The following is a 16,721-nucleotide window of genomic DNA, read 5'->3' on the forward strand; positions in this document are numbered from 1 at the left end:
AAAAATCACTGCTAAAGAAAATACCCTCTCATCGAAATGCCTATCCTGTTGCAACAATACAATGATGTAATTTCCTTCACCATAAACAAGAAAAGTCCTTAACTTGGTTGGAGACTTAACACATCTTACTCTTTTAACATATCTTACTCTATTCTAAATTACTGTAAGTTTTGTCCAAAACACATACACAAAAAAAATATTACGAAGACGCAGGGGTACATTAAGAGGGTGTGAGTCCTGGATCTGAGCCAACTGCCGCCCGCATTATTAGGAAGCCATTCCTGCCAAGCCAAGGTTAGGCATTCAGTCAACATTTTTTCCAACAAGTGTTTCACACACGCACACTCCTTTAAAAGTTAACAAAAAGAGATTCCAACGCCACTCGTGAAAACTAGGACTAATCAGAATTAAGTACTTTCAACTAACCAGCACAGTAAGTCAGAGTAATTTCAAAACAAAGGTTAACTCGGTGCACGCCGAAAGTCCACACACGGGTGTGGCGCCCATTCCCAGCCAGGCTATGTCAGGGAAAGGGCCACAGACTTTCCCATTCGCCCGGGCCGGCAGTGCGGGGCTGCGGGCTCAGCCTACGTCGCGTCCACCTGACCTGGAAGTTTCGGTGGTGGGGGAGGGGTGCGACCACAGATACCACAATCCACACGTACTTCAGAGGAAAACTCAACTCCCGGAACCACCCGCACCTCGAGCAACGCGCACTCTTCCCCGCAAGCAGGGCGGCCGCGGGGGCCCAGCGCGGGTCTGGCGCGCGCACCGAGCCCACTTGAACAAAGTTTAGACACAGGGAGAAACTTTCGAGAGAGGGAGCGCCGCGGTAGCGCGGGGTCCGCCAGTCGCTCCGCTACAGCCGCCGCGGCCCCTCAACTTCCCGAAGGCCAGGAAGCGCCGGCCCCGCCCGCCGGGCCAGCGCCCAGGCCCGGGACCCCGCCGGGGAAGCGGGCCGAAGGCCGCACAGGAGGCGGCCTGAAGCCCGATTCCTGGGGAGGTCTCTGAGGTGACCGCGCCCGGCCCGCCCACTCGAGGAGCCCCTGGGGAGCCCGCACCCGCACGAAGACAATTACCTGCGGCGAGCTGGGTGAGCGCTGGAAGATTCCAGAGGCCAGAAGCCGACGGGCCGCTGCTTTGTCTCCCCAGTCCGGCTCCGAAGAGGAAATGGGCCGCCCGGCGCCCCCGCCCCCGGCCCGCCCCCCGCCCGCGGCCCCCGCCCCGCTGCCCGAGCCCCGCCCGCCCTTCCCAGCACCTCCCTCCGGCGCGCTCTTCCCAGCGCCTCCCGCTGCCGCCCAGCTTTCCCAGTTCTCCCTTTGGGGGCGAGTCCTCCAAAGAGGACTCCAATGCCAGACCCGGACCCCTAAAAGGACCTCTTGCTCTCCGCCCTTCACCTCTGAGTTGCTTCATCCCAGGCTACTAGTAACCAAAGATGGGAGTGACACCCCTCCCACCCCCGAGAGGAAGGAGGAACGCTCACTCCTGGAACAGCCCGCGAGTGGGGGAGAGCAGGTGAGTCACCGCTCTGCGCACAGGTGAGTCTCCGGGCGCGGCCGGCTCAGGCCCCACCCCCTCGCTGGTGCCCCAGGGACCGGGCGAGGCAACGCAGAGTCCCGGGCACACTCCTCTGAGGAGTGCCACAGGTGTTCCTCAATGACCGGCTTCCGGAAAAAAGTGCTCTAGCCCCCGCTCCTAGTTTCACCGCAAGAGAAACTGAGGCCTCGTAGCTTGAGGCGAAGTGGAACTAGAATCCGACTCTAGGGACCTCATAATGTGCGATGGAAGCCCTCCGAGAAATCACCTAATCCATCTGTCACTTGACAGATGGGGTAACCGAGAGCTATCCTGATGGAGGACAAGAGTCTTGTCACAGAGGCGTCCCCTCCTGAGATTGCCCTCAACGCATTTGCGCGCACACACACGCATTCACACACACACACACACATTTGAAGGACCTGGCATCTGTCCCTATCCCTCTGGCCATTTAGGAAATTTTATTCCCTGTCTTCCTTTTCTAACTTCCTGGTGAATGTTCCCCCCAAAAAACTACAAATAAACAAAATACATATTCACTATCAGCCTGGTATAGAAAACACTAACGACGTTTTTTTCTTCATCATGGGATGATGAACACGATTGATTTCAGTCAGTTCAGTCGCTCAGTCGTGTCTGCCTCTTTGCGACCCCATGAACCGCAGCATGCCAGCCCTCCCTGTCCATCACCAACTCCCAGAGTCCCCCCAAACCCATGTCCATCGAGTCGGTGACGCCATCCAACCATCTCATCCTCTGTCGTCCCCTTCTCCTCCTGCCCTCAGTCTTTCCCAGGATCAGGGTCTTTTCAAATGAATCAGCTCTTCGCATCAGGTGGCCAAAATACTGGAGTTTCAGCTTCAGCATCAGTCCTTCCAATGAACACCCAGGACTGATCTCCTTAAGGATAGACTGGTTGGATCTCCTTGCAGTCCAAGGGACTCTCAACAGTCTTCTCCAACACCACAGTTCAAAAGCATCAATTCTTCGGCGCTCAGCTTTCTTTATAGTCCAACTCTCACATCCATACATGACCACTGGAAAAACCATAGCCTTGACTAAACAGACCTTTGTTGGCAAAGTAATGTCTCTGCTTTTTAATATGCTGTCTGTGTTGGTCATAACTTTCCTTCCAAGGAGCATCTTTTAATTTCATGGCTGCAGTCACCATGTGCAGTGATTTTGGAGCCCAGAAAAATAAAGTCAGCCACTGTTTCCACTGTTTCCCCATCTATTTGCCATGAAATGATGGGACCAGATGCCATGATCTTAGTTTTCTGAATGTTGAGCTTTAAGCCAACTTTTTCACTCTTCTCTTTCACTTCAGTATTGGTCTATAAATCCAAAATAATGCAAGATAACAATACCCACAGAGCACTGAACAAGGTGCTAGGGAGACCTGCCTTCAACATGTTTACCCTTTACTACTTATATCTCCCTTTCCCAGGAAATGCAAACTCCTGGAAGACAGCAGCTGTGTTCCCTACAGCATCCAGCACAATGCTCATCCCCTAGGCAGTTAATGTCTGTGGGTGAATGTGCCTGTTGTAATTCAAAGCACTATGGATTTGTGCTAGTTGGGAGTTGCTGACAAAAGGCAGTAGGACCATGAAGAGAGAGAACAATCTTCAGGAGACAGACCTTAACAAGGCAATTTTTGTCCAGCCACATCTCATTCTATGTCTAGCTTCAGAACCTTTGCTCCTATGGCCTCCACTGCCTGGAGTGGCTATGGCTTCCCTCCCCATCCCCCACTATACTTATACCTTAGAACATAGTATTCAATCAATAAATATTTGAACTAACAAGAGATAAAGGATTATGTTCCATAACTTTGTATATTCACCACTTCACTGAAGTACCAGTTACTTCGTTTCCAAGGTCCCATGTTCAAAAATTGTTAACAATTACAAGATCCCAACATTGGAGCATTAAACCAAGCATGGGGCTTCCCAGGTGGCACAGTGGTAAAGAATTTGCCTGCCAATTCAGGAGACACAAGAAATGCAGGTTTGATCCCTGAGTTGGGAAGATCTGCTTGATCAGGATATGGCAACCCACTCCAGGATTCTTGCCTGGAAAATTCCATGGACAGAGGAGCCTGGTGGGTTACAGTCCATGGGGTTGAAAAGAGTTGGACAAAAATGAGCGCATGCACACACACACAAACACACACACACACACACACACACACACACGAGAAGCCTTCCTAAGCATAGGGGCCTGGTATACATTGAATGTTTGTTTACCCTCTCCCCAAAATTTATGTTGAAAATCTAATGCCCTTGGTGATAGTATTAGGAGATGGGGCCTCTAGTACGTGATTAGGTCATGAGGGATTTGTACCCTTATAGAAGAGGCCCCAGAGATCTCCCTTGCCCCTTCTGCCATGGGAGAACAGAGCTTTGACTATGAATCAGGAAGAGAGCTCTCCCTACAACATGATGATGCTAATGTCTTGATCTTGGACTTTCCAGTCTCTGGAACTGAGAAATAAATTTCTGTTATTTAGGGCATTATGTTATAGCAGCCCCAAAAGACTAAGACAGGTCCTAAAGATGAAAGTGTGGATTTGTCTGAGGAAAAGAAGGATCAGGTGACAGAAAAAGAATATGATAAGAGACTTGCAGTGTTCCCTGTAAGCTATGGTGAGTCACTTCCTGACCCCTGAGAAACCATGACAAGCTTACTAGGGGCAACTTGAGCATTCATTAAGTTCAAGGCACCTGCTATGTGATGGAACAGCAGCAATGAATAAAACTGACTTTAAAACAGAGATAAAATTGAGATTGGTGTTCTCACAAAATTTGAAATGAAATAGAAGAGACAGGTATTAAAACAAGTAAACTACAAAAAAAAAAAATCAAGTGTGAAAATAGGGTAGAGCAACAAGTCGATTTAGGGGAAAATTAACCTGATCTGGGGCTTCCAGGTGGTGCTAGCAGTAAAGAACCCGCCTGCCAATGCAAGAAATGTAAGAGATGCAGGTTCAATCCAACCTGCATCCCTTGGAAATGAGTCCAAGATAGCAGAGTAGAAGGACATGCACTCATTATCTCCTGCAAGAACTCCAAAATTACAACTTGCTGCTGAACAACCATCAACAGGAGAATGGTGGATCCCACCAAAAAAAGACACCCCCTGTCCAAGGGCAGAGGAGGAGCCCCAGCAAGACCGTAAGGGGGATGAAATCGCGTTTAGAATCAAAATGAATACCCACCAGAGATGCTCGAAGGGCGCAAACAAAACCTTGTGTGCACCAGGAGACCCCACAGAGACTGAGCCAGACCTACCTTTGAGTCTTTGAGTGTCTCCTGAGGAGGTATGGGTCTGCACTGCCCTGCCACAGGGGCAGGGACTCTGGATGCAACAGACCTGGGTGTGGCATAAGCCCTCTTGGAAGAGGTCGCTGTTAACCCCACCATAGAGCTACTGGAATTTACACAGGACTGCGGAAACAGAATCTTGGAGGGCACAAACAAAACCTTGGGCACACCAGGACCCGGGAGAAAGGAGCACAGACCCCACAAGAGACTGACCCAGACTTGCCTGTGAGTGTCCAGGAGTCTCCAGTGGAGGTGGGGGTCAACAGTGGCCTGCTGCAGCGTCTGGGGCACTGAGTGCGACTATGGGTGCACAGACCTTTTTAAGTAATTCGCCATTATCTTCATTACAGGTCAAACAACAGAGAGGGAACACAGCCCCGCTCATCAACAGAAAACTGGATTAAAGATTTACTGAGCATGGCCCCGCCCCTCAGAATAAGACCCAGTTCAGTTCAGTTCAGTTCAGTCGCTCAGTCGAGTCCGACTCTTTGCGACCCCATGAATCGCAGCACACCAGGCCTCCCTGTCCATCACAAACTCCTGGAGTTCACTCAGTCTCGCGTCCATGAGTCAGTGATGCCATCCAGCCATCTTATCCTGGGTCATCCCCTTCTCCTCCTGCCCCTAGTCCCTCCCAGCATCAAAGTCTTTTCCAATGAGTCAACTCTTCGCATGAGGTGGCCAAAGTACTGGAGTTTCAGCTTTAGCATCATTCCTTCCAAAGAAATCCCAGGGCTGATCTCCTTCAGAATGGACTGGTTGGATCTCCTTGCAGTCCAAGGGACTCTCAATAGTCCTCTCCAACACAGTTCAAAAGCATCAATTCTTCAGTGCTCAGCCTTCTTCACAGTCCAACTCTCACATCCATACATGACTACTGGAAAAACCATAGCCTTGATTAGATGGACCTTAGTTGGCAAAGTAATGTCTCTGCTTTTGAATATGCTATCTAGGTTGGTCATAACTTTTCTTCCAAGGAGTAAGCATCTTTTAATTTCATGGCTGCAGTCACCATCTGCAGTGATTTTGGAGCCCAAAAAAATAAAGTCTGACAGTTTCCCCCATAGTCAGTCTATCCCATCAGGAAGCTTCCATAAGCCTCCTATCCTTATCCATCAGAGGGCAGACAGAATGAAAACCACAATCACACAAAATTAACCAAACTGATCACATGGACCACAGCCTTATCTAACTCAATGAAACTATGAGCCATGCCTTTTAGGGCCACCTAAGACGGACAGGCCATGGTGGAGAGTTCTGGCAAAATGTAGTCCACTGGAGAAAGGAATAGCAAACCACTTCAGTATTCTTGCCTTGGGAACCCCATGAACAGTATGAAAAGGGAAAAAGATAGGACACTGAAAGATGAATTCCCCCGGTCGGTAGGTGCCCAATATGCTACTGTAGAAGAGTAGAGAAATAACTCCAGAAAGAATGAAGAAACAGCCAAAGAGAAAACAACGCCCAGTTGTGGATGTGACTGGTGATGGAAGTGAAGTCCAATGCTATAAAGAACAATATTGCATAAGAACCTGGAATGTTAGGTCCCTGAATCAAGGTAAATTGGAAGTGGTCAAACAGAAGATGGCAAGAGTGAACATCCACATTTTAGGAATCCGTGAACTAAAGTGGACTGGAATGGGCAAATTTAATTCAGATAACCATTATATCTACTACTGTGGGCAAGAATCCCTTAGAAGAAATGGAGTAGCCCTCTTAGTCAACAAAAGAGTCCGAAACGCAGTACTTGGATTTAGTCTCAAAAATGACAGAATGATCCTTCTGTTCATTTCCAAGGCAAACCATTCAGTATCACAGTAATCCAAGCCTATGCCCCAACCACAAATGCCAAAGAAGCTCAGGTTGAATGGTTCTATGAAGACCTACAAGAACTTCTAGAACTAACACCCAAAAAAGATGTCCTTTTCATCATAGGGGACTGGAATGCAAAAGTAGGAAGTCAAGAGATACCTGGAGTAACAGGCAAGTTTGGTCTTGGAGTAAAAACTGAAGCAGGGCAAAGGCTAACAGTTTTGCCAAGAGAAGGCACTGGTCATAGCAAACACCCTCTTCCAACAACACAAGAGAAGACTCTATACATGGTCATCAGCAGATGGTCAAAACCGAAATCAGGTTGATTATATTCTTTGCAGCCAAAGATGGAGAAGCACTATAGAGTCAGCAAAAACAAGACTGGAGGCTGATGAGGCTCAGATCATGAGCTCTTTATTGCAAAATTCAGACTTAAATTGAAGAAAGTAGGGAAAACCACTAGACCATTCAGGTATGATGTAAATCAATTCCCATATGAATATACAGTGGAGGTGATGAATATAGATCCAAGGGATTAAATCTGATAGAGTGCCTGAAGAACTGTGGATGGAGATTCATGACATTGTATAGGAGGCAGGGATGAAGACCATCTCAAAGAAAAAGAAATACAAAAAGGCAAAATGGTTGTTTGAGGAGGCCTTACAAATAGCTGAGAAAAGAAGTGAAGCCAAAGGCAAAGGAAAAAAGGAAAGATACACCCATTTGAATGCAGAGTTCCAAAGAATAGCAAGGAGAGAAACGAAAGCCGTCCTCAGTGATCAATGCAAAGAAATAGAGGAAAACAATGGAATGAGAAAGGCTAGGGATCTCTTCAAGAAAATTAGGTACTAAAGGAACATTTCAAGCAAAGATGGGCACAATAAAGGACAGAAATGGTATAAGCCTAATAGAAGCAAAAGAGATTAAGAAGAGGTGGCAAGAATACACATAACTAAGATCTTCATGACTCAGATAACCACAATGCTGTGATCAACCACCTAGAGCCAGACATCCTGGAATGGGAAGTCAAGTGGGACTTAGGAAGCATCACTACGAACAAAGCTACTGGAGGTGATGGAATTCTACTTGAGCCATTTCAAATCCTAAAAGATGATGCTGTGAAAGTGCTGCACTCAATATGCCAGCAAATTTGGGAAACTCAGCAGTGGCCACAGGACTGGAAAAGGTCAGTTTTCATTCGAATCACAAAGAGAGGCAATGCCAAAGAATGTTCAAACTACTGCACAATTGCACTCATCTCACATGCTAGCAAAGTAATGCTCAAAATTCTCCAAGCGAGGCTTCAACAGTACATGAACCGTGAACTTCCAGATGTTCAAGCTGGATTTAGAAAAGGCAGAGGAACCAGAGATCAAATTGCCAACATTCATTGGATCATCGAAAAAGCAAGAGAGTTTCAGAAAAACGTCTATTTCTGCTTTGACTACACCAAAGCCTTTGACTATGTGGATCACAACAAACTGTGGAAAATTCTTAAAGAGATGGGAATGCCAGACCACCTCACCTGCATCCTGAGAAACCTGTATGCAGGTCAAGAAGCAACAGTTAGCACTGGACATGGAACAACAGACTGGTTCCAAGTTGGGAAAGGAGTACGTCAAGGCTGTATATTGTCACCCTGCTTATTTAACTTATATACAGAGTATACATCATGTGAAATGCTGGACTGGATGAATCACAAGCGGGAATCAAGGCTGTTGGGAGAAATATCAGTGACCTCAGATACACAAATGATACCACCCTTATGGCAGAAAGCAAAGAAGAACTAAAGAGCCTCTTGATGAAAGTGAAAGAGGAGTGTGAAAAAGTTGGCTTAAAACAACATTCAGAAAACAAAAATCATGGCATCTGGTCCCATCACTTCATGGCAAATAGATAGGGAAACAATGGAAACAGTTTTACACTTTCTTTTCTTGGGCTCCAAAATCACTGCAGATGGTGACTGGAGCCATGATATTAAAAGACACTTGTTCCTTGGAAGAAAAGCTATGACCAACCTAGACAGCATATTAAAGAGCAGAGACATTACTTTGCCAACAAATGTCCATCTAGTCAAACTACGCTTTTTCCAGTAGTCATGTATGGATGTGAGAGTTGGACTATAAAGAAAGCTGAGGGGAGAGAGGTGGGAGGGGAGTTCAGGATGGGGAACATGTATACACCCGTGGCGGATTCATGTTGATGTATGGCAAAACCAATATAATATTGTAAAAAAATAAAATGCAGATTATCAAACCTAAAATAAATAAATAAAAATATCAAAGCACACACACACAAAAGAAAGCTGAGTGCCAAAGAATTTATGCTTTTGAACTGTGGTGTTGGAGAAGACACTTGAGACTCCCTTGAACTGCAAGGAGATCAAACCAGTCAATCCTAAAGGAAATCATTCCTGAATATTCATTGGGAGGACTAATGCTGAAGCTGAAACTCCAATAGTTTGGCCACCTGATTCGAACTGAAACTCCAGTACTTACTTTGTCTACCTGATGCAAAGAACTAACTGATTAGAAAAGACCCTGATGCTAGGAAAGATTGAAGGCAGAGGAAGGGATGACAGAGAATAAGACGGTTGGATGGCATCATCAACTCAATGGACATGAGTTTGAGCAAGCTCCGGGAACTGGTGATGGACAGGGAAGCCTGGTGTGCTGCAGTCCATGGTGTCGCAAAGAATCAGACACGACTGAGTGAACTGAACTGAATCTAATCTGGGGTTCAGTGACCAAAGGAAGTCACCTTTATGCTGTGACCCACTCTTGCCAGACTTTTTGACTCACCTCTCCACCGAAACTCCACCCTTTATCAAGGTCAGTAAAGACCTCGATGATGCCAAATCCAGTGATCAGTCTCTGCCACAGCTGACTTGTACCATCAGCAGTGTTTAGTCACTCTCCCCCTTAAAATACCATCTCCATTGGATCTACAAGCACTAGGCTCTTCTGATTTTCCTTCAGCCTCCCTGAATACAACTTCTGAGTCTTCTGTATTAATTTCCTCTACATCTTCCCAACCTCTAAATAGTTTCCAGAGTTCTCAAAGTTCAGTCTAAGAACTCCTGACACCTTTCCAAAGGATTGTAAGATAAAATCTATTTTAATAGTGATACTAAAATAGCATTTGCTTTTTTCATTCACAATCTCTTATGGAGTAGAGTGTTCTACAGGTTGCATGCATGCTCAATTGCTAATTAGGGTCCGACTCTGTGGGGCCCTAAATGGGAAACCTTAAAAAAGATGGGTTAGCTTTGCGGTGGGAAACTAAGATGGCACCTGGCGGAAGAGATAGGGGCGTGGTCTATGTTACAGTTTTTGATTGGCTCTCTTGATTTCTGTGCACGTGGACAGCGAGTGATCACCATAGACTCCTGTTACAATGAAGGCACATGACGATTTGACCTTTAACGTGATTGGTGCAACTATAGAAAGTCCCTCCCAAAACCCCCCTGCTTGCCTATATAAACCAAGAGTTTGCGGCAATAAAGAGGAACTGCTTAGACGGAACCCTGTCCTGTCTGATTGTCTCTCGCTCGCCCAGGGGCTGGGTTGGCGGACAGCAGGCTCACCTCTCCTCGGGACTCCTCGGCTTTGCTGAGGGAAGTTCCACTGCCTCTCTCTTTCTGCAGAGCGCCCCCCGCACGACTCTTTGTGACCCCATGGACTATAGCCCACCAGGCTCCTCTGTCCAGGGGATTTACCAGGCAAGAACACTGGAGTGGGTTGTTATTTCCTACTTCAGGGAATCTTCCTGACCCAGGGATGGAACCTGCATCTCCTGCATTGGCAGGCAAATTCTTTACCACTGAGCCAGCTGGGAAGCATTCTGTGGGTTACATGATGTATAATATGGTATCACTCAGAATGCAGAAGCAGATACAAGAATCCAGCTACCTTTCATTAAGCCAGACATTTTAAAAATTTGCAAAAATGCAAAACAATTACATTTCTCCCGTTGAATTTTCTTTTATTTTAGGAAACAGTTTTTTTCTTTTTAAAAATACTGTTTAATGCCGATGAAAGCAGATCGGCTAAAATAAACTTTAAGACTTTCTATATTTTTTTAAAAGCTATTTATGATAACATGTAATACTACAGTCAGTACTGATAGATAAAACTCATAAAGAAAAGCTCTTCAAGATCCTCAAAAAATTTTCAGTGTAAAAGGATCTTAAGACTTAAAAGAACTGCTGTTAGAGTGTCCCAGGACTCCATCCTTCAACTTGTTTTTCTGTCTACCATCAACCCACTGGTGATCTCATCCAATCTTTTTGCTTTAAATATGCTGGCAACTGTAGGTTTGTATTTCAACCTGAACCTTTCCCTCTGAATTCTAAACTTGCAGATCCAGCTTGATACCATCATAAGGATATCCAGAAGGCACTTAGGCATCTCACACTGTATGTCTATGTGTCCAAAGCTGATTTCCTGAAACCTCTGTCCAAACCTACCAATGTAATAATTTTCATTTCATAAATGGCAATCCCATTCTTTAGTTGTTTAAGCCAAAACTTTGGAGTCATCTTTGACTATTTTATTTCATGCACACATTTCATATTTGATTCCTCAGCAAATCCTGTGCCTCTTTCTTTAACATATATTTGGAATCTACCAACTTTTTGCCATCTCCACTGTTACCATCATCATTACTTAGCTTGAATTTCATGTGCGTGCAACCTCAGTCACATCCAACTCTTTGCCGTCCCGTGAACTGTAGCCCTCCAGGCTCCTCCATGGGATTATCCCAGCAAGAATACTGGAGCAGGTTGCCATTTCCTCCTCCAGGGGATCTTCCTGACCCAGGGATTGAACCTGCGGCTCCTGCATTGGCAAGCAGATTCTTTACCACCTGGGAATTAAACAGGAAACTCCTAACTAGTCTTCCTGCTTCAGACTTTGCCTCCCTCAGTCTGTTCTCAATTCAGTAGCTGGAGTGATTCTATTAAAAAATTTAATAAGTCCAAATATGTCACTGCTGCTGCTGCTGCTGCTGCTGCTGCTAAGTCGCTTCAGTCGTGTCCGACTCTGTGCGACCCCATAGACGGCAGCCCACCAGGCTCCCCCGTCCCTGGGATTTTCCAGGCAAGAACACTGGAGTGGGTTGCAATTTCCTTCTCCAATGCATGAAAGTGAAAAGTGAAAGTGAAGTTGCTCAGTCGTGTTCGACTCTTCGAGACCCCATGGACTGCAGCCTACCAGGCTCCTCCGCCCATGGGATTTTCCGGGCAAGAGTACTGGAGTGGGACTGTGCCCTAAACCCTCCAGTGGCTCCTGCCTTCAGACTAAAAGGCAAGTTCCATATAAGGGCCTCCAGAGCTCACCTGCCCCCACACACCCCTCTGACACACTGGCCTCTTTACTAATCCTGGAACACTTGGAGGCAGGCTCTTGCCTTAGGGCCTTTGCTTTCTGCCTGGAATGTTCTCCTCCAAATAGCTGCCTGATTCACTCCTTCACCTCCCCCAGGTCTTTTGCTCAGCTTTCACTTTCTTGGTGAGGCTGCTTCTTGGCCACAGTATCTAAAATCTCATTCCCTCCCCACAGCATCCCATCCCTCCTTCATTGCTTTATTTTCCTCCTTAGGATGTATCACCATCTTACATACAAAGTCATATAGTATATATTTATATGTATATTTTCATAATTATTGTTTTCTGTCTAACTCTCACTAAAATTTAAGCCCCATGAGGGTTAGACTTTTTCTCTGTTTTCTTCAGTGCTATATCCCTGGTACCTGGAATATACTTCTAGCAGAGGACCTGAAGGACATGGTGGAGGTGGTTTAGTTGCTAAGTCATATTCAACTCTTGCGACCCCATGGACTGTAGCCCTCCAGGTTCCTCTGTCCATGGGATTCTCCAGGCAAGAATACTGGAGTGGGTTGCCATTTCCTTCTCCAACATAGCAGGTCCCTCAATATACATTTGTTAAATGAATGAAAGAAAGAATACATGAGATGTATAGAAAAGTCATTGACTGCATGGATGCGGAAGGAAGGAAAGAGTTATTCTGGACAAGGGACAAGCAAGTTTGACAGCCCCAAATCCCACTACTGGAAAAGAAGTTCTGTGATTTGGGATCAGTATAGCAGGCAGAGGCCAAACTGGAGAAGGCTTTGTCAGGCTTCAGACTTGATTGTGAGGGAATGGGGACCACAGAGGATTTCATACAAAGAGGTAAGTTGATCACATTTTGTTTTTTTAAAAATTCATTTTGCAAAAATGCAGATTGTAAAGCAATGCACATAATAGCCCATTTATGTTTGAACACTGTATATACATTTGTTTTAATGCTCTTTTCTCACATCATCTGAGCCATTTAAATCCCACCATCTGTTCAAAACCTCCAGGTCTTCCCATCTCACTCTAAAGAGTGGTCTTGCTCATCAACCTCAAACCCATCTTTGGCTTTTCCCTTCTATCTTTCCACTCCAACCTGCACTGGAGTCCTAGACATTCCTGTAACACAAGAAGCACTTTCCTTCCTCAGGGCCTTTTCATTTCCCGTTTCTTCTGCTTGGAATGGTCTCCCAAATAACTCCTGGGCTCACTCCATGGCTTCACCAAGATCTGTGTTCAAATATCATGTTGTCTAAGAGGCTTTCCCTAGTAAAATAACACTAGCACCCTTTCTTCCCCTCTCCATTTTATTTCTTAGCACTTGTCACCACCTAACATATTAGGGGTTTCAACATCTCCTGGTCACAGAGACCTTCCCTGACCACATCCCCTACACCCCTGTCCCTCTCCACCCACATTACTACATTCTCTTGCTTACAGCACTTATCCCTTCTCTAGAATTGTCTTGTCTAATTACTTCTTTTTTTTATTAATAATTTTATGTATTTATTTTGCTGTGCTTATTCATCCTTGCTGCACAGGCTTTCTCTAATTGCAGTGAGCAGGGGCTACTCTTTGTTGTAGTGCTTGGACTTCTCATTGCAGTGGCGTCTCTTGCTGTGGAGCACAGGCTCTAGTGCACACAGGCGTCAGTAGTTGTGGCACACGGGCTCTAGAGAACAGGCTCAATGGTTGTGGTGCACGGGCTTAGTTGCTCCAGGGCATGTGAGATGTTCCCAGACCAGGGATTGAACCTATGTCTCCTGCATGCCAGCAGGCAGATTCTTTACTACTGAGCCATCAGGGAAACCCCTGATTTATTTTCTGTCTCCTCTATTATATTATAAACTGCATGAAGACAGGAATCTTGTCTGACATTTTTACTTCTCCACTCAAATAATTTAGCACAGTGCCTGGAAGATAAACTACACTTTAAAAATATTCAGAGAAAGAATGAGTGGCCATAGATATAGGAGGAAAGCCAACTGTCATTGAAGTCAAGGACTTGTTCACTAATGTCAGTTGATGATATCTGGATTGAAACGTCACCTTTCAACTTCAGGTTGATTAACGTGCATCAAGGATGTTAAGGAGGACTCCTATGGTGGTTGAGTGGATAAGAATCAACCTGCCAATGCAGGAGAAACGGATTCCTGGTCCCAGAAGATTCCACATGCCTTGGAGCAACTAAGCTTGTGCTCTACAACTACTGAGCCTGCGCAGCTAGAGCCTGTGCTCTACAACAAGAGGAGCCATCGCAATGAGAATCCTGCACACTGCAATGAACAGTAGCACCCACTTGCCACAACTAGAGAAAAGCCCACGCAATACTGGAGTGGGTTGCCATTTCCTTCTCTAGGAGATCTTCCCAACTCAGGGATTGAACCCGGGTCTCCTGCATTGCAGGCAGACACTTTACTGTCTAAGCCACCAGGGAAGTCCAATAGTTCTAAACAAAACCCCCCAAAAAAGGATGTTAAGGAAAAAATAGTCAAAAGTCAATCAGAAAGACTTCAGGGAGTATTCTGAAAAGTAACATAAAATAAAGTCAAAATGTCAATAAAGATGAACCATCAGAGATCATTTTAAAGATTTTCTACATTACACTGTGTTGTCGTTTAGTTGCTAAGTCGTGTCCAACTCTTTGCGATCCCAGACTGCAATACGCCAGCCTTCCCTGTCCAACACTATCTTCCAGAGTTTGCTCAAATTCATGTCCATTGGCCAGTGATGCTATCCAACCATCTCATCCTCTGTCACCCCCTTCTCCTTATGCCCTCAATCTTTCCGAGCATCACAGTCTTTTCCAATGAGTTGCCTCTTCGCATCTGGTAGCCAAAGTATTGGAGCTTCAACTTCAGCATCAGACCTTCTAGTGAATATTCAGGATTGATTTCCTTTAGGATTGACTGGTTTGCTCTCCTTGCTATCCAAGGGACTCTCAAGAGTCTTCTCCAGCACCACAGTTCAAAAGCATCGATTCTTTGGCCCTCAGCCTTCTTATGGTACAACTCTCACATCTGTACATGACTATTGGAAAAACCATAGCTTTGAGTACCCAGACTTTGATCGGCAAAGTGATGTCTCTGCTGTTTAATATGCTGTCTAAGTTTGTCATAGCTTTCCTTCCAAGGAGCAAGCATCTTTTAATTTCGTGACTGCAGTCACCATCACCATCTGCAGTGATTTTGGAGCCCCCCCAAAATTATAATCTGTCACTGCTTCCACTTTTCCCCCCATCTCTTTGCCATGAAGTGATGGGACCAGATGCCATGATCTTAGGTGTGTTTTGTTTTTTTTTTAATCTTAGTTTTTTGAATGTTGAGTTTTAAGTCAGCTTTTTCACTCTTCTCTTTCACCCTCATCAAGAGCCTTTCTGGTTGCTCTTCACTTTCTACTGTTAGAGTGGTATCATCTGCATACCTGAGGTTGTTGATATTTCTCTTAGAAATCTGATTCCAGCTTGTGATTCATCCAGCCCAGCATTTCACATGATGTACTCTGTATATATAAGTTAAATAAGCAGGGTGACAGTATACAGCCTTGTCATACTCCTTTCCCAATTTTGAACCACTCCGTTGTTCCATGACCAGTTCTAATTGTTGCTTCTTGACTTGCATACAAGTTTCTCAGAAGACAGGTAAGGTGGTCTGGTATTCCCGTCTCTTGAAGATTTTCCAGTTTGTGGTGATCCATAGTAAAAGGCTTTAGCATACTCAATAAAGCAGAAGTAGATGTTTCTCTGAAATTCCCTTGCCTTTTCTATGGTCTAAAAGGTGTTAGCAATTTAATCTCTAGTTCCTCTGTCTTTTCTGAATCCAGATTGTATATCTGGAAGTTCTCAGTTCATGTATTGTTGAAGCCTCAGTTCAGTTCAGTCCCTCAGTCATGTCTGACTCTTTGTGACCCCATGAATCGCAGCACTCCAGGCCTCCCTGTCCATCACCAACTCCGGGAGTTCACTCAGACTCAAGTCCATCGAGTCCGTAATGCCATCCAGCCATCTCATCCTCTGTCGTCCCCTTCTCCTCCTGCCCCCATTCCCTCCCAGCATCAGAGTCTTTTCCAATGAGTCAACTCTTTGCATGAGGTGGCCAAAGTACTGGAGTTTCAGCTTTAGCATCATTCCTTCCAAAGAAATCCCAGGGCTATTCTCCTTCAGAATGGACTGGTTGGATTTCCTTGCAGTCCAAGGGACTCTCAAGAGTCTTCTCCAGCACCACAGTTCAAAAGCATCAATTCTTCGGCACTCAGCTTTCTTCACAGTCCAACTCTCACATCCATACATGACCACAGGAAAAACCATAGCCTTGACTAGACAGACCTTTGTTGGCAATGTAATATCTCTGCTTTTGAATATGCTATCTAGGTTGGTCATAATTTTTCTTCCAAGGAGTAGGTGTCTTTTAATTTCATGGCTGTAGTCACCATCTGCAGTGATTTTGGAGCCCAAAAAAATAAAGTCTGACACTGTTTCCACTGTTTCCCCATCTATTTCCCATGAAGTGATGGGACCAGATGCCATGATCTTCGTTTTCTGAATGTTGAGCTTTAAGCCAACTTTTTCACTCTCCACTGTCATCAACAGGCTTTGTAGTTCCTCTTCACTTTCTGCCATAAGAGTGGTGTCATCTGCATATCTGAGGTTATTGATATTTCTCCCGGCAATCTTGATTCCAGCTTGTGTGTGT

General features: G+C 45.4%; 1 protein-coding gene across 1 annotated transcript in view; it reads right to left on the bottom strand.

Annotated features, from left to right (window-relative positions):
* CTNNA1 (catenin alpha 1) overlaps nt 1-1,200 on the bottom strand; it is a 173,423-nt gene extending 172,223 nt beyond the window's left edge. Inside the window, exon 1 of the mRNA XM_018050322.1 lies at nt 1,080-1,200. The gene's annotated coding sequence lies outside the window, so the exon portion shown is untranslated. The remainder of the gene's footprint in view (nt 1-1,079) is intronic.

This window comes from Capra hircus, chromosome 7, assembly GCF_001704415.2.
Source record: "Capra hircus breed San Clemente chromosome 7, ASM170441v1, whole genome shotgun sequence".
NCBI classification, from domain to species: Eukaryota; Metazoa; Chordata; class Mammalia; order Artiodactyla; family Bovidae; genus Capra; species Capra hircus.